The 26,053-nt window shown below is 38.6% G+C and overlaps 1 protein-coding gene across 7 annotated transcripts in view; it reads left to right on the top strand.

Annotated features, from left to right (window-relative positions):
• Positions 1-6: 6 nt before the first annotated feature.
• Positions 7-26,053, top strand: part of OSBPL8 (oxysterol binding protein like 8) — a 157,190-nt gene continuing 131,143 nt past the window's right edge. For all 7 annotated transcript variants that reach the window (XM_023749748.1, XM_023749742.1, XM_023749745.1 and 4 more), the window contains exon 1: positions 7-191. The gene's annotated coding sequence lies outside the window, so the exon portion shown is untranslated. The remainder of the gene's footprint in view (positions 192-26,053) is intronic.

Raw genomic sequence — 26,053 nt, 5'->3', positions numbered from 1 at the left:
CGGAGTCCCCGCCCCCCGGAGCGGCGAGCGGGCAGCGCCTCCCGCGGCGGGAGACAGAGCCCTCCGTCTGGGCTGTCTTCCCAGCTTCCGCCGGCGACGGGGGCCGAGAGAAGTTGAGGTCGGACCGGACGCGTGCAGGGCCCCAGAAGAACCGGCCCTCTGGGCCCCGCCAGTCCGGCGGCTCCGCACCGGTGAGGGTCGCGTGGGTCTCTGAGTTGGGGGGGCGGTGGGTTCGCACCTCTACGGAGCTGCACCTCCCGAGCCTCACGTTCTGAGCCGGGGCCGCGGGGACTCCGGGCACCCGCCCCGGGGAGTTCCTCTGGGGCTCCTTTGTCCCCTCCGGATGGGGGGTTCCAAAGGCCGGCGCGGTGCAGTGTTTGGGGGCCCACCGTGGGTGCGTGTGCCTCCTTCCACCGCGGCAGGGGGCTGCGGGGAGGTGCGAGCCTCTGGGCCGCCCTGAGTGCCTGCCTCCTCCCGAAGTCTGGGGGGACGGCCGGGTCTCGCCGGAAGCCCCTGCGCCCGGGGCGGTGAAGGTGAGGCTCGGGGTTTCCCGTGCCAGCCCTGGGGCGGAGGCTGTGCGCGCCGCAGGCTGCACCGCCCTGGCACCGCCGGATGACACCGCGCTGTTCCTCTCGCCTCAGTTCCTGTGGCCTTCGTGTAAGGCAAGAGGAAGGCGAAGCCTGAGCTGTGCTCGAACATTTAAAGTTGGTTTCAAAGCCCCTTCTCGGGAGTGGGACCCGGTTCCAAGGAGCTTCCCAATGGAGTGTGCTCTCTGGTTCATGGAGACACCCACTCGAGACCGGCGGCGGAGGCGAAGCAACTGTATATGCAGATTTTCCATTCACAAAAGTCATTTAACACTTTGTGAGGTACATCTGCGCTGGGGAACGTACCCAGTTTCATCTGATCTATATGCTGTCTGAAATGATAGGTCACTCGGGCTCCTACTTAAACAGGTTACAAAACTTATCTGATGACATAAGCATATTTGCTTTAAATACATAGTTGAATGAATTTTTTTGCCTGTCTGATGCTGGAAGACTTAAATGGCATTTGAGTAGAATGCCCTGTGTGTGGTAGAATTATTAATGTTTATTAACTTGCCCAGAAATTAAGGCTTTTTTAGGAGAGCAAGGATGATGGAGGAGCATGGGTGATTTGCTCCTTAGGGTTTGTGCATCCCATCAGGCATCGTCTAAACGGATCACACTCTGAAGCTATGGTCAGTTTCTATGCTTGCTAGAACCTGTCTTGGAATGAAATTACTAAGATCATGCTAGTTTTGTAAAACAGGTTGGAGAAGGGAGAGTAAGGGAATGCAGTTTGTCCTCTTGAAAATACAACTAATATCAAATATCTGTTACTTCTTTATTTGATAGCAATTATGCATGGATGACTATGGTATGCTTGTTCAGAGTACTAGGAAAGGGAATAGAGGAAACATAAGAACTACCTTTTAGGTCTTTAATTATGGAGATTAAGTCCTTGCGGTCAAATTCCATGTGAACCGTTTGAGCCACAATGCATTGTACACTGGTGCTTAGAAATGCCTGTTTAATTAAAAAATGGTCATGGTTTATTTTTCTTTCATTGAATGATAATATTTATTGTACCTGTGATATGTAAAAAGATGCTATATTTTTGCAGTTAGAATGTTACTACATTTTAGAGGCAATCAAATGCTTCTTTTAAAAAATATTGATTTTGAGAGAGAGACAGAGATAGATAGTTGTTCCGCTTACTTATGCATTCATTGGTTGCTTCTTGAATGTGCCCTGATTGAGGATCAAACCTGAAACCTGGGCATATCAGGATGATACACTAACCAGATGAGTTACCCAGCCAGGGCTAATCAAATATGTTTCTTAGAACACATTTATGGCACTTAGGAATTTGGTAATATCTAGTTTTTTGTCTCATTTTGAATTGAAAAACCTTAAAATATGCTTTGAGGAGAAATATACAATTCTAAAGAAAACTAGTAAAATGCACCTAAGCCATCAAGGAATAAGAAATATACAATTTTGTGTAATGGGGTTATATTTTGGTTTGATTTAAGAAAAAAGTAATAAAATTATGAATTTATAAAATCTGCATTATAAAAGGATCTTCTTTTAAAGGACAGATTGTAGAATTTTTTTTAACTAGAGAGTGTTCTTAGTACATTTAAATTGGATTTGTTTATAAATAATCCTCCAAGAACAGGTTACTTGTATTGAAGTATGAAGGACAAAATAAAGAACTGATACTTAGTGTTCTAATTATTATTTTGGAAAATTATTATCCTAATAGCAATACCTGAAGAATTACATTTTAATATTTATATTATAATATCTAAAGCTGAACACATTTGTAGTAATGATCTCTGATCATCAGGGGATTCAAAAGTGGAAGACATGGGCCCTACCTTATTCTTAGGAATATGATCTACAAACAATATGTAAATACAAGTTGCATAAAAAGCTGCTTCTAAGTACTTTATTTTATTTTTAAATGTATTTTATTGCTTTTTTACAGAGAGGAAGGGAGAGGAATAAAGAGTTAGAAAGATCGATGAGAGAGAAACATCAATCAGCTGCCTCCTGCACACCCCCTACTGGGGATGTGCCTGCAACCAAGGTACATGCCCCTGACCAGAATCGAACCTGGGACCCTTCAGTCTGCAGGCCAATGCTCTATCCACTGAGCCAAACTGGTCAGGGCTCTAAGTACTTTATTAATGAAGGTGGCTGTTTTCAAGGAGATTGATGGAGGTGCTTGATTATAGCAATTGTAGTTGCGGCTGAAGTATAGTAGTTTCCTTGTAAATGGGACAGAGAAAGATGTCTGGACTAATGTGAGAAGATTTCATGTCAGCATGGGGGAAACCCCTGAGAGATTTTTAGATCTCTCCTTCCTTCCACCTTGGTCCCCATTCCCTCATATACCTTCTCAAAGGTGTGAAGCTGAGGGTCTCATCTGGAAGACCTGATATGTGGGATTTTTCCTCCCTGAAAAATGTTATCAGGTTTTCAGGCTTTCTTCAGAGACTTTGTAGGGAAGGAATCCTTGCCCTGGAACATCATACCCTTAAACCCTGTGTTATTTAACTTTGTTAATGTTGCAAACAGTGTAATATGTCCATGATAGCAAGGACCTTGTCTATTTTGCTCATCATTGACCCAGCAAATGTTAATGAATGAAAAAATGTAGTTCCAGATACATGACTAGAGAACAAAAAAGGAATATGTGATAATGTATTCCAAAGTAGATACAATGCAGTGAGATGATAAGGATATTGGCTTCCGGAGAGTGGAGCAGGTCTTTTAATCAGGGAATCTTTCTTGGTGGTGGTGTTTCTTAAGTTAGGTCTTACTGAAAGCGGTATACCTGAAGATAAGCAAGTTTTCTAAGGGGGTAGATAGCATAAACCAAAGCATTTAACTTGTAATCACATCAGATTAAACACAGTGAGTCATTTTTGGTAACATGAAGAATTTTTCTTCTCCCAGAATAGAACTGTCGCCTCTACGGATAAGATTGTCATACCTTATAAGACCTAAGGTTTTGAGTACTTGAGTTTTGAAAGTGACAGTGGTACAGTGAAAGCAAGAGAATTAAATGTGGGATCAGAAAATCTGAATTATATTTCTGATTGCATTTTATACAAGCAAGTGTCCTTGGGCAAATCACTGGGCCTTAGTTTTCTCACAATCCTTATTCCATATGAATGAAATTACGTAATGTATATGAAAATGCCTACCTCAGTATTTAGCACATAGGGGAAATCAACAAACATTAAATTATTTAAAACATTTTTTTGTCTTTGGATATTTAAAAAAATATTTTGGTGTATTTATCAAGAAATTTAATATCTTCTTAACCAAGTGTTACCGTTGTAACTAGCTAGCTGATATTAATAATAAGAAAGGAACAAAGGGGAGGTCAGACATTATAAGTATGGTTGTCTGGGCTGGAAGCTGCAACTTTACACTCCCCAGGGAACCACCATTTCCATTCCCTGCAGATCACTGGGGAAAGGGATCAAACAAAGGGGAAGATTGGTGTATGCATAGTGAAAGGGTTGCATAGTGAAGATGCTTGTCTGTTGGTCTAACCTGGAACTAAGGTAATTGGCTAGGAGGTTGAAGCCACCATAAGCCCGAGAAAATTTGGGAATACATAATCCCCAGGCAAAGGAATTCTCTCTTTCTCGTTCCTCTAACTTTGCTCCTGCCTCCTTGCAGTCATATTCCCTCCATAGCCATGTGGCCCTAAAGCCGCATGGACCATGGCCATGTTGACTCCACATGCAATGGACTACAGCTGGGAATAGGAACTAAGCTAGCCTGATGTGCAAATATGAAGCAGAAACTCTGGGCAGCAGCTTTAATCCTAGCTCTGCTGAAGACATATCTGGACTGGTGTCGGGATGGAGGGAGATAGAGACCTTGGAAACTCAGAATTCCACAGAAATAAAACTTTTCATGCAAATCAACATCACTCATTCTCCTGTGTTTGTCTCAGAAAACTCATGGTTTCATGGCAAAATTAGATGCTTGCTTTTCTTTCAATCATGCATATGTTTCCTGATAGAAATGAGGCTTAATTGTGTTACTTCTTAATATTAACACAAAGAATGGTAGATGCCTCAGATTTTTAAAGCTTCAAGTAAGGGATATGTATGGCTGAAAATCTGAGCCTTTAGGCTTTTCTTCTAAACAAACAATCTGTTTTTGAAGAAATTGCTTTACCTGTCATGCCATCTGTCTAGTCATTGTTGTGAAGAAATGGGATTTTCCTACTATTAAGAAGAAAAACTACCAGAAATATTCTCTATATGTTTCTAGTGCTCTGAGTGATTGTAAACCATGAAGGATCTCTACCTGCTGTGTTTTATTTTAGAATTCAATATTTTCTGAGCATGCTAATAGACTTTTGCATCATTTCTTATCTAAGCTCTTTGTTCTAGTAGCTGTTTATTCTTCTATGAATCTCAAAATTTCATTATACTTTGTGAAGTCTTTGTAGTGTTTTTACTCTATGGAGTAGTCTGTACTTTGTAATAATATTTGGAGGGGAATTGTATTATTATAAGAAGACTGAAAAGAGTCTTGAGTCTTCAAATGATGAAGAAACCAGTTACCTACCATCTTCCATATTCACAGAGGACTGAAAAAAAGAGGAAATGGTTTTAGAGTTTGAAGACTCTTCCAAATTAAGAGGAGAAAATTTCGATTTAGGGTTGTTAAAAACTTGATAGATTCAGAGGGAGATTATTATAGCTCCCAAAGGTGTCTTAGTAGGAGTGGTTGATCATCATAATAATAGCTAATATGTTTTGACTGCTAATCTATGTGCTATTTTAAAAGTATTTGACATATGTTATATTTATTCCTCACAATGATCCCCCCCCCCTCAACCAGGCTATTTTCTTGTCCTTTTTAGGCCTCAGGTACTGAGAACTTAAGTGATAGGTATTAGAGCCAGGATTTGAATTAGACTGAGTCACTGGGAGGCTAAGGTAGTGGAGCCTATCGAAGGATTTGAATTTGAAGTTTATTGAGACCTTTGACTTTAGAGCCTCTTCTTTAACCTCCGAATTATGCTGCCTTGTATAGTTTATTTGCAGTTGCCCTTTATAACAGGTTTTGACCTTGTGATATTTGTGAGTCTGTTTTGACTATGATCTGATGAAAATATACTTTGTAGTAAGATGACATATAACCTCGATTTCCCCCCCCCCCCATTTTATGTGTATTTGACTGACATCCTATTTTTTAAGTTTAAAAAATACAGTAAGTAAAATAATTCTTTGTTATTCAGTTGCCATTTTTCACTAGGAAATTTCAGGCTCTATTGGAAATATAAGAACATGGTAAATATAGTATTTTAAGGTGACGTTCTGATTTTTAAAATTCATACTTTAATTAATTTATTTTTTTAAGAATAAGGTATGCACAGAAATAGTGTGGATGGTTTTTATATAGTGTATTTAAGGCCACAAATATATATAATTGAAATCCTTTTTTCTTTCCATGACCAATCTAGGTTATTTAAGTTTATTTAAGCCATCTCCTGCTGAATTTTCCACCATTAAAGTAACTTGTTTTTTGGCTGCCAAATGCCACATATTAGCAGAAATACTTTATCAGATTATATAGTTTCTAACAAAGAAGGCTAAGGTACCTGTGAAATCTGTGTAGGTATGTTTTGATAGGGTTGGGGAAGTGGTAGTGATGCTGTTGTTATAACCTGGTTATTATATAACAGGAAAAAGGAGGAAAGTGAAGGTTATGTAATATAGACATGCCATTTATACAGCTTTGCCAAAAAGCTGCATTTATCACTCCACGTCTGTTCCCTGCTGATTGATAGGGGAAGGGACTGGACAAAGGCAGTTTAGACACATGCCCAGTAAAGACCTGAGTGAGGTGGGAAGGGGCCTACCTTCTTGCAGGTCAGTCACATCTAGAAGCCAGTCACTGGCCAGAATGGGGGTGGCCACAGCAAGTGCCCGAAACCTAAACATTTAAATTTCCAAATAAAGTTCCCTCTCATCTCTCTGGCATGGTGGGTTCCTGGCTTTCCTGTGTCAGGGGATGTGCTTTCCTTTGCCCACATGGCTCATGGCTATGTGGGACTCCACACATGGACTAATGGACTTTAATTAGCTGGGATGCTAAACTATACCCAGAACGGAAGCTCTGGGCACTGGTCATGCTTCTGGCTTTACTGAACTACCAGCAGCCCCTATTTCAGGACTGGCTTGGGGGAAATGGGATATTACCACCCGAGGAATGTTATTTTACGCAAATAAAGCCCTTTTCCACATCCTATCCTCCCATGGGGGGGTTCTGAAAATTCTTATTTCAGCAGTACCCCAAGAACCTCAGCCTTATTCCCATGAGCGACAGGAAAGTTTGATTCTCCAGTAACAGTAGATCTGGGGAGAGAACAGTCCAGTCTAAGTAACATTATTACTGGGTTAGAATAATGAGGTAGAATGCCTTGGATATGAGGGCATAGGTACATTGTTCAAGTGGAGAGGAAGATGAGGAACTTCGGAAAACTAGCTATGCTTACTGTATACTAGTAATTTTGCCTATTTTTTTTTTCATTATAACATTTAAGATTAGCAATTCAGAAATGAAGAAAAACAGTGCTATGTATCATAGTGGGGAGTTTGTACTAGTTTCTAGGCTGTTTTGCAAGCTGTGGATACTTGAGGGAGAGAACCGAGATAGTGGCGTAGGTAAACCACAACCACATCAAAATTACAGCTAAAACATAAAACAATCATCATTCAGAACCACCTGAAAGCTAGCTGAATGCAAGTCCTACAACTAGAGAAGTAAAGAAGAAAATATGTTGAGACTGATAGGAGGGGCAGAGGCCTGGCACGGGCTGGTCTGACACCCACATGTGGCGTGTTTTAATGGGGAGGGATATCTCTGAGGCCTCTGTGAGGAGCAAAGAGTCCCAGCCCCACACCAGACCCCTAGCCCAGGGTTCCAGAGCTGGGAAGAGAAGTCCCCATAACTTCACGGTGTATAAACCAGCAGGAATTGTGGCTGAGTTACATGGAGGCTGCTGGTGACTCAGGCAGTCTTTCTTAAAGGGCCAGCACACAAACTTACATGGTCTTGCTCTCTCTGAGCTCCAGCGTTGGGCAGCAGCATTGGAGGAACCAGGAACATACAGGGAGGAACTGGATTGTATGGCATCTGGGCAGGAACTTGGGGGTGGCTTTCTCCCTGATGGAGGGGCTCTCAGGGGGTCATTGTTCCTGTGCTGGGGCCCCCCACCCCCACCCCCATCACAGAGCTGATTGGTGGACATATCTGAGTTTCCATCAGCTTACCTCACACTGTTTGCTACACCCTTCTGATTCCTTGAGACCCTGCCCCATTCGACTTGCCGCCCCACCCAAGCTGTTTGCAGTGGCTTTTCCATATGAATGGCCTGTCCTGGCTAAGGCTTCAGGCTTTGCTAAAATCTCTTAAACAAGCAGCAGCTGGCATCAGCATGTGCCAAATCTATCAATGAGAGGCTCAAGACCTGGCACTACCACCAGTCTGCCTTGCTTCACAGTTGGGCCTCACCTGGGCATTTCCAAGCCCAATACAAATAGTAGCCATTTGAAGATCAATTGGTAGCTCTTCCTGGGTGGCCCCAGGCAGTGGCTGAGTTTGCATCTCTTGTAGGCCCCAGAGCCAGTGCACCTGGGGGCAGCTTCAGACTGTACCAGATTACAACTCTACACATCCGCAAGTGATACACTCAAGGGGCAGACTCAGTGAGCACCAAAGCCCCACAGCAGCTCTTTCACTGTCGTTGCAGCTGGTCCTCACAGCCAATTGGCCTGGAGGTCAATTCCAATGATGCCAGCAGCAATCAAGGCTCAACTACAACAAGACTGTATGTACAGCCCACGTAGGGTGGGCTATACCTAGAGTGCCCAGCTTAGGGGAGGCTGAGCCACTGGGCCCTACAGGACACCTGCTACACAAGGCCACTCTACCAATTCCAGGAGACATAGCAGCTCTACCTAATACATAGAAACAAACACAGGGAAGCAGCCAAAATGTGGAAATAAAGAAACGTCACAAATGAAAGAATGGAAGAAATCTCCAGAAAGAGAAAAATGAAATTGAAGCAAGCAAACTACTGGATACAGAGTTCAAAACAATGGTTATAAGGTTGCTCAAGGATCTTAATGAGACCTTCAAGGGACTCAAAGAGAGCTTCAAGGGGCTTAGTGAGACTTTCAAGGATCTTAGTGAGAATTACAAAGACATGAAAAAGGACCAGTCAGAAATTAAGCATACACTAACTAAAATAAAGAATAATTTACAGGGATTTAACAGAGGATTCTGAGAATCAGATCAGCAATATGAAATATGAGGAAGCAAAAAACACCCAATCATAGAAGAGCAAAAAGAAAAAAAGAATCCAAAAATATGAAGATAGTGTAAGGAGCCTCTGGGACAACTTCAAGCATACCAACATCCATGCTATGGGGGTGCCAGAAGCAGAAGAGAGAGCAATATGTTGAAAACCTATTTGAAGAAATAATGACAGAAATAGATTTACAAGTCCAGGAAGCTCAGAGAGTCCCAACCAAGAGGAATCCAAAGAGGACCACACCAAGACACATCATAATTAAAATGCCAAGGGTTAAAGACAAAGAATCTTAAAAACAGCTAGGGAAAAGCAGTTAGTTATTTACAAGGGAGTGCCCATATGACTGGCAGCTGATTTCTCAGCAGAAAGTTTACAGGTCAGAAAGGAGTGGCAAGAAATATTCAGAGTGATGAATAGCAAGGGCCTACAACCAAGATTACCCAGTAAAGCTCTGATTTAGCATTGAAGGTCAGATAAAGAGCTTTCAGACAAGAAAAAGCTAAAGGAGCTCATCCGCCACCAAACCACATAAAATTACATGAAATGTTGAAAGGTATTCTTTAAGAAGAAGAGGAAGAAGAAGGAGAAAGAAGGTGGAGGGATAAAAAATATGAACAATAAAATGGCAATAAATACATATATATCAACAATTAAATCTAAAAATCAAAATAAATGAACAAGGAATCTAATGAGCAAAATAAAGTGATGAATAAAATAGAACCATGGAAGCATGGAACAGACTGACAAATCTCAGAGGGGAGGGAGGGAGTGGGGAGAGATTAACCAAAAATGTTATATGCATATATGAATTACCTATGGATATAGGCAATAGGGTGGTGAAGGCCTGGGGTGGAGTGGGAACTGGGTGGAGGGAGGCAATGGGGAAAATAAAAGGGGATATTGTAATACTCCCAACAATGAAGAAAGTATGGAGAGGCAGAATAGTACAGGCTCGAACTCAACTGTTTAAATTCAGAACCTGCGCAGCTACTTACTAGCTCATTGCTCTGTACCTAGCCCTATGCTGACGTGGTGGCTGCAGGGTAAGAAAATGGTGTATTTAATCAGAGTGAGACTCAGCAGTGCATCCTGTGAGTTTTCCATGGTTCTTATGTGGTATGAAAGACATCTGGAAGTCCTCACATAATCATAGTGAAGGAAATAGAAATTAGCAGGGAGCCAGCAAGTCTGTCATGAGGCTAGGGAGGGACCATGCAAATGAGGTTGTGGGTAGGGCGGCTGTGGCAGATTCAGCTCAAATGTCCAGCATAGTTTGTGCTCCTTCTTGTGGTATAGTTCAAACTGGGAAGTGGTTGCTCAGCCAGGAAATCATTTCTCAATCATTTTCCTCCTCTACCACCATCCTCCCTCCCTCTATTGAGGTGGGGCCATGTGACTGGTTTTTGCCATTGGAATATGAGTGGAAATATGCCATAACTTCTGGGTTGAGGTGACTGAAAGCAGGTGTTCTTTCTCTACTTTCTCTTTTCCCATCTAGAGGCCAGATGCAGAGGCTGAGGCTCTTATGAGTTGATAGAGCCATAAGGTTGAAAGGATCTAGAGTCCCTAAATTAGCATGTGGGAAAAAGCTGTGCACCAAATAGGAGCACCCACACCAGACTGTAATTTTAATGAACATTTTTAATTACGTTAAGTGACTGAAAATTTGGAGTTTATTTGTTAGGCAGCTAGTGTTGCCTTAATTATAAACATGAGCTGCATAAAAGAGGTCTTTGAAGCTCTAATAATATTCATACTAACAGGAGCTGAGGTGGGACCAAGTTAGGAGATCCACTGGATACTGTTCCAAAATATACATGAGAATATGCCATTCTGATTCTATGAGGGCCAATAGCCAAATCTTAAAGGGCTGTGAGGAACCCATTCAGACCAATCATAACACCCTAAAGCTTTACTCTATGCCCACATACTATCATAAGAACAAGGAGTAGATGCCAGGCTGTTGTGGCTCAGTGGTTGAGTGTAACCCATGAACCAGGAGGCCACAGTTCGATTCCTGGTCAGGGCACATGCCTGGGTTGTGGGCTCAATCCCCAGTAAGGGGAATGCAGAAAGCAGCCTATCAATAATTCCCATCATTGATGTTTCTAATTCTCTCTCCCTTTCTCTCTCTGAAATCAATAAAACATATATTACACACAGACACAAAATGAGGAGCAGAGAGAAACTACAAAAATTTTTCTTTAAAAGTCTGAAGAGTTCCCTTACAGTAGGGTTTGTCAGCTTGACACTATTGACATTTTGGGCTAGATAATTGTTGTGAGTGGCTGACCTGTGCATTGTAGAATGTACAGCAGCATCCTGGTACTCATTAGATGCTAGTAGCACCTCCCAGAGTTATATAGCAAAAAATGGCTCCATATATTGCAAATATCCCCTGGGGGACAAAACTTATCTTTTTTTAAAAAAAATGTATATGTATTTCTTTATTGATTTCAGAGAGGAAGGGAGAAGGAGAGAGAGATAGAAACATCAATGATGAGAGAAAATCATTGATTGGCTTCCTCCTACACACCCCCTACTGGGGATCGAGCCCACAACCCAGGCATATGTCCTTGGCCGGAATCGAACCTGGGACCCTTCAGTCCACAGGCTGATGCTCTATCCACTGAGCCAAGCTGGCTAGGGCAAGAAACTTACCGTTAATAAAGGACTTTTTCTCCCCTTAGGAAATGAGTGGAATTCATGGGGGGAGGTTTATTTATGAATTTGCAACAAAGAAAGCTATGTTTTTGTGAACTACAACAGTTTCTATTAAATATTGATCCACACTTCTTTTAATTTATCAATTTAGACATAAGTATTTTCCATTTTATCTTTCTTCTTTTCTATTCCTTCTGAACAGCTATATTTCTTATTCCCTAAATAAGTATATCTCTCTCCTGCTCTTCCACCCAAATTACTCCAGCTGTCATGTCCATAGATTCTATCTAAATGATGAAAACCAGTAAGTAGTTGAAATTAATCAGTGATACATTTTGTGGCTATGAGACAAATTATGATTTTAATTAAATTCAGAAAATGTATGACTTTTTGGTATTCTCTAAGGTTTTTTTTTGTTATATTGATTAATTTTCTTTCAGGAACAGACTTTCAATATAAGAATTATCTCCATAGTTTCTTATTTTTGGTAGTAATCCTTAGGTATTAAAAATCATGTTGGTTCTCATAGATCCTTTGGAATTGGCAAGCAGAAGTGTAATTATGTCTTGGTTACTTACACGATAAGTTAAAGATGATGATTACTTTCTTTGCGGTAACCTATACTAGTACCTAGAATTCAAAACGCAGAAGCATCTAGGCCAGAGTGAAGTACTCAGGTATTTTTCTTTCATGTTCAAGATAGAAGGCCGTTCATAATCTGTATTAAAATATATGAAGAAATGGTTTTGGGATTGAGTAAGAAAATCAATAATCAAATTCTTTGAGATTGTCTTAAATTAACTTGAGATCTTGCATTTCAAGCTTTAATATTTAGTAAAGAACCCTCTGCTTAAGTATGAGTATGGATTTTACTTGTAGAAAACTGGGTAACTTTTGGTTTATTATAACCAGTTAACATATTTAATAAATGAGAAACACATTCATTTTTTTTCTAGTATCTTAATTTAAAACAAGGTTCATATTTTCCTTAGAAGATGATCTTTCAAGAAAACTGAAAATTTATGCTGAATTGGGTAGTAAATTCAAATATCCAACTTTAAAAACAGACTTAAAATCCAAGGAGACATTTAATATATAAGACTAGATTATTACTGTATGATTGCCAGTATCATATTTGCTAGCACTGTCCTTTGGTGGCCTTGATTTATTGCTGTCTCAGAAACTCTCTTTTGAGACCTTCTGTCACAGACAGGCTTGTACAACCTAGAATTACAAACACCAACTGATTTAGTAAACAGATGCACTGGGAAAGTAAGGAACCTGCCAGAAGTGTTGTCTTTCCTATTAAGTAAGTAACCGTGTGACCTTGGCAGCCACTTGGTCTCTGTGGGTCTTAGTAAAATGGAGAGTTTGGAACAGATAGCCTCTTAGGTTCTTTAGAGGATTCCTTAAAGATGTTAGGTGCTAGAATTCCAATAAGATAATATATTATGTAATATCCTTATAATAGCTCTGAAATAGATGGTATTATTCCTGTTTTACAGATCTACTTATTCATGTTGTACAGACTCCATGTTCAAGAAACATGCTTGGTCATGTAGCTACTAAGAGGCAAGCAAGAAGTTGAACCTTAGCCTATGTCATTTTATAGCCATGATGCTTTTAGTGTACTATACTGTCTCCCAAGCCATGTTGCTATAGTAGACCACCAGATTTTAGTCTTAAAACTTGTTCCATTTCTTAGTCTGTAGCTTGTAATAAATGTACTTTTGCATTACAGGATCTGTTATTCTGCAAACCAGAAGTTAGGGATCAGGCCTATGCGCTGTGCCCAAAGTACAAATGTGACCAGTTTTTAAGTAAACATACTAGGATTTGTGTGTCTAAGAGTTAGCTTGAATTCATTTTTAGTAATGTTACTGTTCAAAAATACTTTTGGAATGACTCCGTTGTCATTTCTTTAGTGCAGGGGTCCTCAAAACTTTTTAAACAGGGGGCCAGTTCACTGTCCCTCAGACCGTTGGAGGGCCGGACTATAGTTTAAAAAAAAAAACTGTGAACAAATTCCTATGCACACTGCACATATCTTATTTTGAAGTAAAAAAACAAAACAGGAACAAATACAATATTTGTATTTGCATGTGGCCCGCGGGCCGTAGTTTGAGGACCCCTGCTTTAGTGTCTTCAGTCTCATTCTTTTTTTTTTTTAATTCTTTATTGTTGAAAGTTTTACTTATGTCTCCTTTTGTCCCCATTGACCTCTCCCCACCCACTCCCACCCTCCAGCACATACCCCCACCCTGCCCACCTCATTCTTTTAATCTACATTCTATGGTGACAAATGGCATCTTTAGAAAATGAATTTGATATTTGGAAAGAGTGGCAAGTCATTCTGAACAAAATCTCATCATAAAATTAAGAATCAACGTGAGAAATGCCATTTTAGTTCAAAAGAAGCAGTAACCAAAGGAATGAAACCTATAGGTAGCTAAGAAAATTAGAAAAGAGGAGTTCCAAAATTGCTTTGTTTAGTGGCAACTTGAAATGGTCTCTAAAAACGACTACTCTAAATGAAGACAACCTTTTATTTGTATGTAAACTCTGCTATATTAGTTAAAATTACATCTTAAGATAGTATAACTGTTAATCTGTGTTTGCCAGTTAGGCCATTGCTATGCTAATTTAGCTTGCACTTTAGAGAACAAGAATTGGTGAATGAGTTATCCATGTCAGGTATTCTTTCCATTTTAAAGGAGATCAGAATCTATAGAGCATGTGTTTACATAATAATTCTTGGTTATATGCATAATATTTTAATTCTTGGTTATATTTATACTTATTATGTAATTTGTGCTTAAGGTTATCCATGTTGAGGTTTAATTCCAGGCAGCTACTCCATCTTATTTTCTAGTAAGATCTAAAACCACTTCTGTTGCCTCAGTGTACTCTTTGATGCAGATTTACAAGTAAATTAAATTTTTGGGGGGGGGCAAAAATTATCTTAGGCTGCCTTATACACTTACTATTGAATGGCTTTTGAATATCAGTGCTGTATTCTGGTGGTGCAGATAATAAACAATAATATACCTCTAGATACCTTGTTGCACAGAGGAGCTTGTAATAGGAAGATTTCATTTTATATTTTTAAGGTATTATTTTTCTTGATTTAAACTCCCAGATGATACAGTCTGATGAAGCTACCTAATTTATAAGTATTAATGAATGATAAAAATAAATCTCTAGTCTGCCCCCCCCCCCTTTTTTTAAATCCTCACTAAGAATATGGTTTTGGTTTTTCTTTCACTGATATTTAAAGAGATCTGAAAACAGCCCAAGTGCCCATCAGTAGATGAATAGATAGTTCCTTTTTAATAATACCTTTCCTTTTGAGGTTTCAAAATAATTTAATGTTAAAAGACAGATATTTAATTCAACAGATAATCTGAGTGCAAGTCATTAAGCAAGGAGCCGAAAATTCAGTGGGAGCTAGGTAGACATGTGACTTCTTTGAGTTTGTGTATGTGGGAAGGGTGAGGAACAGAGAGTAAACTGTTAATTGCACAATTCATTGTGTAATCTCCATTGTGGAAAGTGCTAAGAAGAAGAAATATGGGGTGACATAAGAATTTGCTCACCTAGTGGGGGAGAGGAGGCAAGGATGATGACTCGAGCAGTGGTAAAAACAATATTTCATGCAGCACATCTTGTTTAAATATCTTGGAACAGCAAACAACTTGGCTTTTGCTAGACACTGAAAGAGTTCACGTGGCTGGAGTATAAAAAAGAGAGAGAGAATAATAGCATGTGGTGCAGTAGGCAGACTGGGTCATGCAAGGCTTGATAAACCATATTAAGGATTTTGTTATTTGTCTTAATATTCCTTGGAAACCATTAGAATATTTTAAATAAAGGATCATGAAGTGATCAGGTTTAGAATGATCACTTTGGATGTTATGTAGAGAAAGGTTTGGAGGCAATTAGAGAAGATGGTGGGAGATCCATTAGGTTGTGTTGAGATTAAGGTCCTGTGGCTTTTCCAAGGGAGAATTCTGTAGGCCAATGGTTCTCAAAGGGTGTGCCACCTGGAAACTTACTAGTAATGCATATTCTTGGGTTCTGTCCAGACCTTCAAAATCAGAAACTTTAAGGGTGGGCTTAGAAATCTGATTTTGAATAAGTCCTCCAGATGATTCTGATGTATCCTAAAGTTTTTTAAACTCTGCTTCAGGTCATTAGATATATGGTTTTTGAATGTAGGAGAAAGTTGTAGGCTGGTGGTATAGATAGGCAGTAGTAACTGCATGAAGGTGGTAGTTGAAAGTAAGAGGAAGAGAAAAGGCTCTAAGAGAGTGAAAACCTAAGATACTTTAATGTCAAAGTCCTTGACAGAGTGAGGGGAGCTTGTGAAAGACTAAAAAAGGGGTTAGTTAGAGAGACTACCAGGTTCCAGAGAGTCTTTGAATAAGGGCGTGGCAAAGTGAGTGTTAAATTTGATAGTGAATGATCTTTGTGTGAGTACTTGGAATAGAATTACAGAGGTGGACACCATCTTTGTCAGGATTGAGAAGGAAATAAGGACAGAAGGAGTGAAGAAAGTATAATTTATTAATTTAGGACATTCCTTACCCTTTGGACAGATATTTCATATTTAAAAACTATGAGAAATCAAAATAACCTTGAGGGCAGCTAACCAGCATAAGATCCTGTTGAAAACTATATAATAAAATCTCATTGTTTGGATCTGTTGATTCTGAAATTAATCATTTACATAGAGGACTGAGCTCAAGTTTAGCATTGTCTTTAACCATCTTGCAAGGAATGCCATAGTATAATAATAAACCTATGGGAATGGGATTAGGGGATGTTTAGCTTACCAAGAATTCTGTTTATAACATGATTAAAATAACAGCAACACAACTTAGCAGAATGCTTTTATATAAAAACTAGAGGCCCTGTGCACAAATTCGTGCACGCGGTGGGAGGGGCTGAAGGTGGTTGGCAGGCCTGCCCCGCCCCCTGGTCCAACTCCCAGACGAACTCCCAGTTAAGGGGACAATTTGCATATTAGCCTTTTATTATATAGGATAACTTTTAAATTTCAAATACATTAATTCACTTTCTATTACTATTATGTATCTAGAGGAAAATGGCTTTAAATGCATTTTATAATCAGACTTAAAAATTACCTAATTTTTTAGAATTATTCTAACATGTTAATGTTATGCTATTCTTTTTTTTTTCTTAATGATATTCTTAAGGGAAGACCACATTTAATGTGAAGACAAATTAAGATAATTTCAAGGTCAACCCCACATACATAGTAATATCTTTGGAGTGTGTGTGTGTGCGTGTGTGCACATGAGTGGAGACAGAAGTGGAGAGAGAGAAACCGAGACAAAGCATTTTGAGATGCATTTTCTTTTCTGGTTGATATATGTATTTGCTTTTCTAAAATTTTTTTTAAAGAAAACATTTCTTTTTTACATTTTATTTATTTAATTTTATTGGGGTAACAGCATTATGTAAGTTTAAGGTATACATTTCTATAGCACAAAATCTGTATATTGCATTGTGTTCTCATCATCCAGAATCTAGTCTCCTTCTGTCATCATATATTTGACCCCCTTTACCCTCTTAATTCTCCTCCCAACCCTCTTCCTCTCTGCTAACCACTATACTGTTGTGTGAATCTAAGATTTAAAAACATTGTTTCCCAATGTGTGGCTCAGTGGTTGAGCATTGACCTATGAACCAGGAGGTCATGGTTTGATTTCCAGTAGGGGCACATGCCTGGGTTACAGGCTACATCCCTAGTGTGGGGCATGGAGGAGGCAGCTGATCAATGATTCTCTCTCATCATTGATGTTTCTGTCTCTCTCTCCCTCTCCCTTCCTCTCTGAAATAAATAAAAATATACTTTAAAAAAGAACATTATTTCCCATCATTTGCTTGTGTACTCAGTAGATCTCCTTGCTGCTTTTAAGTAAGCACTGACAAAAAAAAAAAAAGCTTTCTTAGAGCTGATTAAGTGTTTTTTTTTAATTAAAAATTCACACCGAATGTGGGATGTGGGTGGGTCTGTGTTTGGTTGTACTCATTGACTGCTCATGGGAGGTAAGTTACATGGGACCTATAGCCTGCTCCTTGTTCAGAATTCTTTAAAGAATGTGTCATCTTCTCACATAAGTGTCGTAGAAAAGCCAAGAGCTGTAGGGATAGAAGCCATTGGTATGAGGCCAGGAACTGTGCTCTCTCTGCTCTTGGGCTTTCCACCCTGAGATTATTTGCTAAGTAAAGTTTTCATGAAAACTTAAGAAGGCAAAGTAGTCTTAGTTTGAAGAATCTTTGAGTGAAGGTGTTCAGCTTTTGAATTAACATTGTTATGTTATTAATGTTACATTTATTAAAAGATGGTTTTTGTTTCCCTGCTGTTAGTGTTTTAAGTTGCTGATTTTATTTCCTTTTAAATGTTAGTTTTCATCTTTTTTTAAATAATGTTCTTTTTCTACTAATATTTTATGGCGCTCCTCTAATTTCTAATTGTTAGTTTTTATTTTTCTAATATTTTCTTGTCACCTTTATATATTTTTAGTTTCTTTACCCATTTCATTTGATGTTTTGCTTAAACTCTTTTTTAAAATGTAGTTATTTTTTTTCCAAATAAAATTTTATTAAGTCAGAGAGACACAAAAAGTATAAGGAAAAATCATTGAGAAAACTAATGACCCTAACAGTGGCTTGTCCAGGGAGAACTTTAATGTAAATGTACTCTTTATTGATATATGTGTATTCTTTTTCTATATAAGGGTAATTGGGTTGGCATAGTTCTAAGGTGGATAGCCCAAAATTTACTTCACACTCTTAGCAAGAAATTCAAGAGTGTAAATTTCCCCCCTCCACTTATCTAATAGTAGCTCTCAGGGCTTCTAATTAAGAAACTTTCTTATTCCTTTAAATTTTGAACCTCCTCCATCAAATCTATAATCTGAGTAATGCAGATGTACCACAGGCAAATTCCCCATTGTTAAATAAAATAAGTTAATTTACAGCATTAAAGCCTTCAAATTATACTTAAAGGGACTTCTTTCACTGTTTATCATCTCTTTAGCCATTTGAAGTTCTTTGATGTAAAAAAATTGACAGTTCTCATTTTAAAAACAATAAATAATCTTTAGCAGTATCAGCCTTCCAAAATCTCAGCAACAAGAAAACAAAAAACAGTAGTGGGTCTTAACTAGTATTTTATTATTAGTCTTATTAAAATTCTTTTTTCCTAATTTATAGTTCTTAAACTAGATACTTCCTTTTTAGTGTATATACACAGGCGTGGGGGAAAATAGGTTTACAGTTGTGAGTACATGACACACAGAGTTTATTCTTATATTATTATTTATTTATTATTATATATATTTGTATTACAACTACAAACCTACTTTTGCCCACCCTTGTATATATAGGAAAGGCTTTGAAAACTATTTTATAGTATAAAAGACTATCATCATGAAAAGAAAATTTTAAATGAAAAATTATTTATGAGTCTGATGATGTAACACATCAATAATTTTTATGTTTTATAAATATTTCAGCTAATACATTGATATGTAACATATGGGCCCAAGATAAGGTCATTCTTTAGTCTCCACATGTTCTACTATGAGCCAAGGATATTGCTCTGATGTTACATGGAGCAGATAAAACCTTGTTTGTTAACTGTCACTACATGACATCCTTTCTCACAAAAGACTTGAGTTAATTTAATTTGTAGCTTTGTTGTCCTCACCATAGCTACATTGCTGCTACTCTGTTTAAAGGTCAGTATTATTGCCCTTTAATATTTTGTTTCCCATTGTGCATCTCATTCTCCTCCTACATTTCTCTCATTCTGGGAACTAAGTTGTACTAGCTATCTTGGCTATCTCTTCCTAGAGAAAATGGTGAAATGACACTTTTCTCTTCTGTATATAAAGTATAGAGAGGAATTACTCTGCCAAATATGTAAAATCTTAATTTAAGGCTTACGTTAGTTTGAATGCCATAGGAATGCTAACCCTGCATTATTTTATTTAAACATTTAAATGTATACATGTAAAAACACTTCAAAATTATAAATGTTCAAGAATCCTGATCTTATTCACATTAGGTCTCCTTAAATACAATTTTAGCATTCTGATACCTTTTAAGTATTATGCCATGAAATAATTCTTGTAGCTGCATTGTTCTCTGAGGAGATTTTTTTATACCTTGTTTTCCAAAATAATCACTTAGAGGATTCAGATTCTGGAAAATGTAAAGGTTTTCATAATTTTAGGAGTGCAGTGACAGCTGCACAGCAAGTCCATATGTTGCTTAGCTATAATTATATTTTAATAATTATTTTTCTTTGGGGAAAGAGCTATGGCTAACCTCCAAGAGACTGAAGCAGATGAATGTAAGCATTCATGTTTTTTCAACAGAAAGAACTTTTCCCCCACTTTAAACATGAATGTATTTATCTGGTGCCATAGCATCAACTGGATGAAGTTACTATTCTGGATCTTACTGTAAAATTTAAATGAGTATTTGCATTAGATAGGAAGATTACCTTGGTGGTGTTTTTTGTTTTTTGTTTTTTTATACTCCTTTATAGAGACTTGCTGCCACAGGCATACTAATTTTGATATCTCCTACATGACTTCCTTCTTTCCGCTTCTGTTCTTATGCACAATCCCTTTACCTGCAGTACTGTCTGTCCTTTCCATCCATTTCCTTTTAAAATTGGCATCTAAAATTATTTTCTCTAGATTATTTTATGATTTACTCCATGTATCTGTTACTTATTTTCTTACTTTTATCTTAGCATTTAACATTGATAGGTACAGATTCAACTAATCTGAGTTGTGTTTCTGTGATATACCAGGTATAGTGTTAGCTATCTCATTTAATTTTTACAGCTATCCTGTGACTTATTAGTCCCATTTTACAGATGGAATTAAATACATTCCCTTTACATTCCTAGTTTTAACTGTGCTAGAATTTGAACTATTTTCATGATTTAAAAAACATTGCTTTTACTATGTCATTCTGCCTTTCAGTATTTCTGTAGTCTTTTCTTTCTTGCTCTTACCACTTACCCTACCAACATCACTTTAAAAAAACACAAAAGTACTTATTCAGATACAATTTGCATAAAGTAAAATGTACCCATTGAAATTACATAATTTGTGCATTTTGACAAATGTATACACCTATGTGAACGCCGCCACCACAATAAAAATACAGAACATTTCCATCAGTCTCCAAAATCCCTTGTGCATTTTTCCACTTAGTGTTTCTCCTTCCCTACACTCACAACTCTTCCCCAGATAACAGCTGATCTGGATTCTGCCCACTATATATTGTTTTGTCTGTTTTTGAATTTCATATAAATGGAATTTTAAATATGTACTCTTGTCTGACAATTAAAAGGAAAGATTGTGACCAGCCAGTGTAGCTCGGTGGTTGAGCATCGTCTCATGAACCAGGAGGTCATGGTTTGATTCCCCGTCAGGGTGCATGCCCAGATTTCGGGCTTGATCCCCAGTAGGGGGTGTACAGGAGGCCAGCTGATCCATGATTCTTATCATTGATGTTTCTATCTCTCTTCCTCTTTCTGAAATTAATAAAAACATATCTTAAAAAAAAAGAGAAAGATTATTCCTTTGTTATGAATGAACTAGAGGCCCAGTGCATGAATTCGTGTACCAGTGGGGTCCCTCGGCCTGGCCTGTGGGATAGGGCTGAAATGGGCTCTTCAACATCCCTCGAGGGGTCCCAGATTGCGAGAGGGTGCAGGCTAAACTGAGGGACCCCACTAGTGCACGATTGGGGCCAGGGAGGGACATGGGAGGTTGGCCAGCCAGGAAGGGACCACGGGAGGGCTCCAGGGTGTGTCCGGCTTGTCTCGCTCAGACCCGATCCGCTGGACCCCAGCAGCAAGCTAACCTACCGTTCAGAGCGTCTACCCCCTGGTGGTCAGTGCACATCATAGCGAGTGATTGAATGGCCTTAGCATATCATTAGGATATTACACATTGATTGGTTGAACGGCCGACTGGACGACCAGACACGTAGCATATTAGGCTTTTATTTATAGGATATACTACAATTTGTTTATCCATTCACTGGTTAATAGACATTTGACTTAATTCTAGTTTTTGCCTATCCTATATAATAGAGCTAAAATGCAAATGGTCATCACACCCTCGTGTCGTCACATGCTCATGCCCTCGCGCTCTCGCCCTGGGGCCTGAGGCTGTGCCCCCAGCCCCAGTGTTGGGGCTGGGGGACCTGAGGCCGGGCCGGGGGACCTGGCCGTGCCCCCCACCCCGGCGCTGGGGCCAGGGGAACTGAGGCAGGGCCGGGGGACCTGAGGCTGCGCACCCCGCCCTGTGGGGCTTGACGGGGGTGGGGCCGGCTGGGTTTGGGTCTTGCACGATTTTGAGGTGTGCGCAGGTGGGTGGAGGGGACTTGACTCTGGGTCCCACGGCGTGCCCCAGACTCTGACAGGTGGGAGATTTTCATATACATTTTACTAATTTTCTTTTATCTCAGACACTTCTATTATAGAGAAAGGGCAAATAGAAATATTAAAATTTTCCTCTAATTCCCTTTTAATGTGCACAAATTTCATGCACTGGGCCACTAGTTATAAATAAAACTGTTACGAAAAATCCATTTACAAATCTTCGAGTGGACATTTTCCATTTCTCTTAGGTAAATACTTAGGAGTGGCTGTGCTATTTTGCATTCCCACTGACAGTATAGGAGAATTTTAATTGCTTCCCATCCTTGTCAGTGCTTATATTGTCACTTTAAATATTTTTAGCCATTCTAGAGGTTGTGTAGTAACTCATGGTGGTTTTTCATGTATGTTACACTGAGGACCAGTGGTATTGAACATCTTTTCATGGCTTTACTGGTCATTTGTATAACTTTTTTAAGTAAATCGTTTAACTATTTTGTCTATTTAAAATGTTTTGTTTCCTTATTGTTGACTTTTAAGAGTTCTTTATATATTTTTGGATCATGGTTCTTTATCAGATGTGTGTATTGTGCCTATTTTCTATTTGGCTGTGTTTTCATTTTCTTAACTTATTTTTAAAAAATTATTTTAAAAATTGATTTGAGAGAGATAGAAAGGGAGAGAGGGGTAGAAACATTGATGAGAGAGAAACATCAACATTAATTGGCTGCTTCCTGCACACACCCTGCTGGGAATCGAACAGGCCACCTCTTGGTGCATGGGTCGATGCTTAACCATAGAGCCACACCGGCAGGGCTTCTTCACTTTATTTTTGAAGAGAAGAAGCTTTTAATTTTTATGAAGTCTAACATGATTTGTGTTTTTAGTCTCCTAAGAAATTTTTGCCCAGCCCAAGTTTGGGAAGATTTTCTCTCATGTTTTATTCTAAAAGTTTTATAAGTGTTGGCTTTTACATTTAGCTTCATTATTCATTTCAAATTAATTTTTGTGTTTACTGTTAAAGTCAAGATTTTTTTCATTTAATGAATATCCCTTTTTATTGAAAATATTTTTCTTTTCCATTGGGTTTTCTTGGCACTTTTGTTGCAAATTAATGTGTGATCCATTTCTGGACTACCTATTCTGTTTCATTGATATATATGTGGCATGCCAATATCACACTTTTACTTTATTTTTATAATAAGTTTTGGAGGGAGTGTAAATCCCCCAACCCAGCATCTTTTTGAAAATAGAAAAAAAAAAATCTTTGTATAATTCACTCTCTTGCCTTGGTTGCTTGTGTTTGTGTTGTTGTTTTTTGTTTTTTGTCTGTTTCTTCTTTTAAAGATGTTGCCCCCAATAAAGACTTGTACATTCCAGGACAGATATTGTTTGTAGTAAGGAAGATGCTAAGTACTTTCAGCAGACTGGAAGGACTTAGCAATTGATGTTATTCCATTGCCTATCATTGGAAGTAACCAACTCTAGGTTCGACTGGTATATCTGTATGATCTTCGATTGGAGTTGCAATAGCACACGTGTGTACTAGACACTAAGTGTTTAAATACTAAGTGTGAAACTTGGCAGAAAAGGAAATTGAAACACTTTCAATTACGTTAAAATCATATATAGTTTTCTTTCTCTTTCCTATCTCTAACGGAAACATCCTAGCCTTTGCTAAAGCAGTCTTTGCATGAATATTTGAGTAGCTTTAATGACAATTGCCAAAACTATAGCCTGTTCTTGGTGGGAACGTGTTGAATTGAAGAAAAATGTTAGATACAGATTGCATTTAATTTAGTTTCTGACTACATGTAAATGGAAGTAAAAAATCCTGGGTTAAGGATACCATTCTTGGTTTCAAAACAGCACCCGTATGCTTGCATTTTTCTTCTTTTCTTAAGCTGCCTTTCTTTAGAATAAAAATAATAGGAAAAAAGGTAAATGTAGCATATATTCAGTTATGTATTGGTTTTTATTTATCAGTTTCCTATTTTTTTGTCTTTCCAATTAAATTGTATGCTTTCCTATACAAAGATTTTATCTTCTGTTTATTTTGTATCCGTTTTTTTTTTACTTTCCACATTCTAGAAATTTGATGGATCTTGATTATTGCATTTTAATTAACCTGTTGTAGTTAATAATAAATCCTAGCTACAGTAGAAATATATGGGTATTTTTTTCTTCCTACTGAAATCACATTTCTTCTTTGAAAGACATTTCTAAGCCTTGTACTGAACATAACTTAGAATTTTAGAAACCAGGTAGGTGATGAGGTAGAGGTGGGTAAATAGCTTCCTCTTTATAAGTTATTAGTACAGGATGATTATGGTCCAGGGCCTTAAAAGGATTGGCCATCCCTTTGATTCTGCTCCTGTATTTGTAGCAGATTATTAGATCAGTCAGACAAATGTAACTACCAGTCAGCTGCTCAAATAGATATTTTTAGATGTCTCACCTCTTAGTACTGATCATGCATCTGACCACAAATCCTTCACTTGATAGTGAGATGATATGAAGCAGGAGCTGCAGAGGAAGCACTTTGGATATTAAGATCCAAACTAAAATTGAGGTAGAGATCACATTTTTTAGTAAAACAGTTTTTTCTCCTTATGATTCTGATCAAAACCTGATGTTTATATCATAGATCTCAATGGAATTAAAACAACTTGCTAGAAAAACATAGATGAATATTACATTATTTTTTTCTTATGATAACATATATGGTATTTTATGCTCTAAGCCTGACAAAGATTTTACTTTTGTAAATTATGAAAAAATACTTTGAAGTTAACTTCCATTTTGTTTTAATATTCTAAGGTTGCCTATTTTGGTTATAAACAAATGGCTGAAATAGAATCTATGTCCATTTAGGGTTCTTTGGTTCAAACAATAGGAAGCTTCGGCTAACTTAAAAAAAAATTACCAGAACGATAAGCTCATACTCTTGCAGTAATAATGGAAAAACTGAGTTTTAGAAAGAATTGACACTTGAGCAACTGTGCTTTACAACAAAAGAATCCACTGCTGGTATAGTTTCTAGGCTAACATAATGTTTCTTTAATGTTATAGCACTGTATTAACTATTTCTTGGCTGAACTCAAACCTTTTAGCCTTTACAGATTTGCTGTGATTAAAATAGAGCAGTCATGCCCTGGCTGGTTGCTAAGTGGTTAGAGCGTTGGTCCATGGACAGAAGATTCTCAGGTTTGATTCCCAGTCAAGGGCACGTACCTCAGTTGTAGGTTCAATCCCTGGTCCTGGTTGGGGCTTGGAGTTGGTGGCAACCGGTCAATGTGTCTCTCTCTCAAATTGATGTTTTTCTCTTCTACTCTCTCTCACCTCCCCCCTCCCTTCCACTCTCTAAAAATCAATGGAAAAAATATCCTCACTCTTTGGGTAAGGATTACAAAAAAATAGAGTTGTTATTAAATGCCCATGAAGACAGGTCAGCTTTATACTTCAGTTCCTTTTCCTGTCTTTTGTACATACCCTTAAGTGAATAAATGATTTAAACTATCTAGTCTTAATTACTTTTAAGAAATTTTTTCTTGGTTACTGTTACTCATTCAATGAATTTTTTTTCAGTGCTTGTTAGATGCCAGGCACTATACAAGAAGCTGAGGTTTCAAAAATAAAAGCTAACATGTTCCCCGGCCCAGCTTTATTGAGATATAATCTATACTAATACTAATAAAAGGGTAATATGCTAATTAGACCAGGTTGACTGGCCATCTTCCGGATGTCCAACTTCCTTCCAGATAAAGCCATGGTTGTGGGGGCTGAGGCAGAGTCAGTTAGGGGTGTCAGGCTGGCAGGGGAGGGCAGTTGGGGATGAACTGGCTGGCAGAGGAAGGTAGTTGGGGGTGACCAGGCCTGCAGGGGAGGGCAGTGGGGGTGACCAGGCCTGTAGGGGAGGGCAGTTGGGGGTGAGATCAGGCTGGCAAGGGGGGACCTTTGGGGGTGAGATCAGGCTGGCAGGGGAGGGCAGTTGGGGGCACCAGGCTGCAGGGGAAGGCAGTTGAGGGCACAGCCTGCAGGGAGGGCAGTTGGGGGCGACCA

Source organism: Myotis lucifugus, unplaced genomic scaffold (genome assembly GCF_000147115.1).
Source record: "Myotis lucifugus unplaced genomic scaffold, Myoluc2.0 scaffold_9, whole genome shotgun sequence".
NCBI lineage: Eukaryota > Metazoa > Chordata > Mammalia > Chiroptera > Vespertilionidae > Myotis > Myotis lucifugus.
This window is presented reverse-complemented; position numbering and strand designations above follow the sequence as displayed.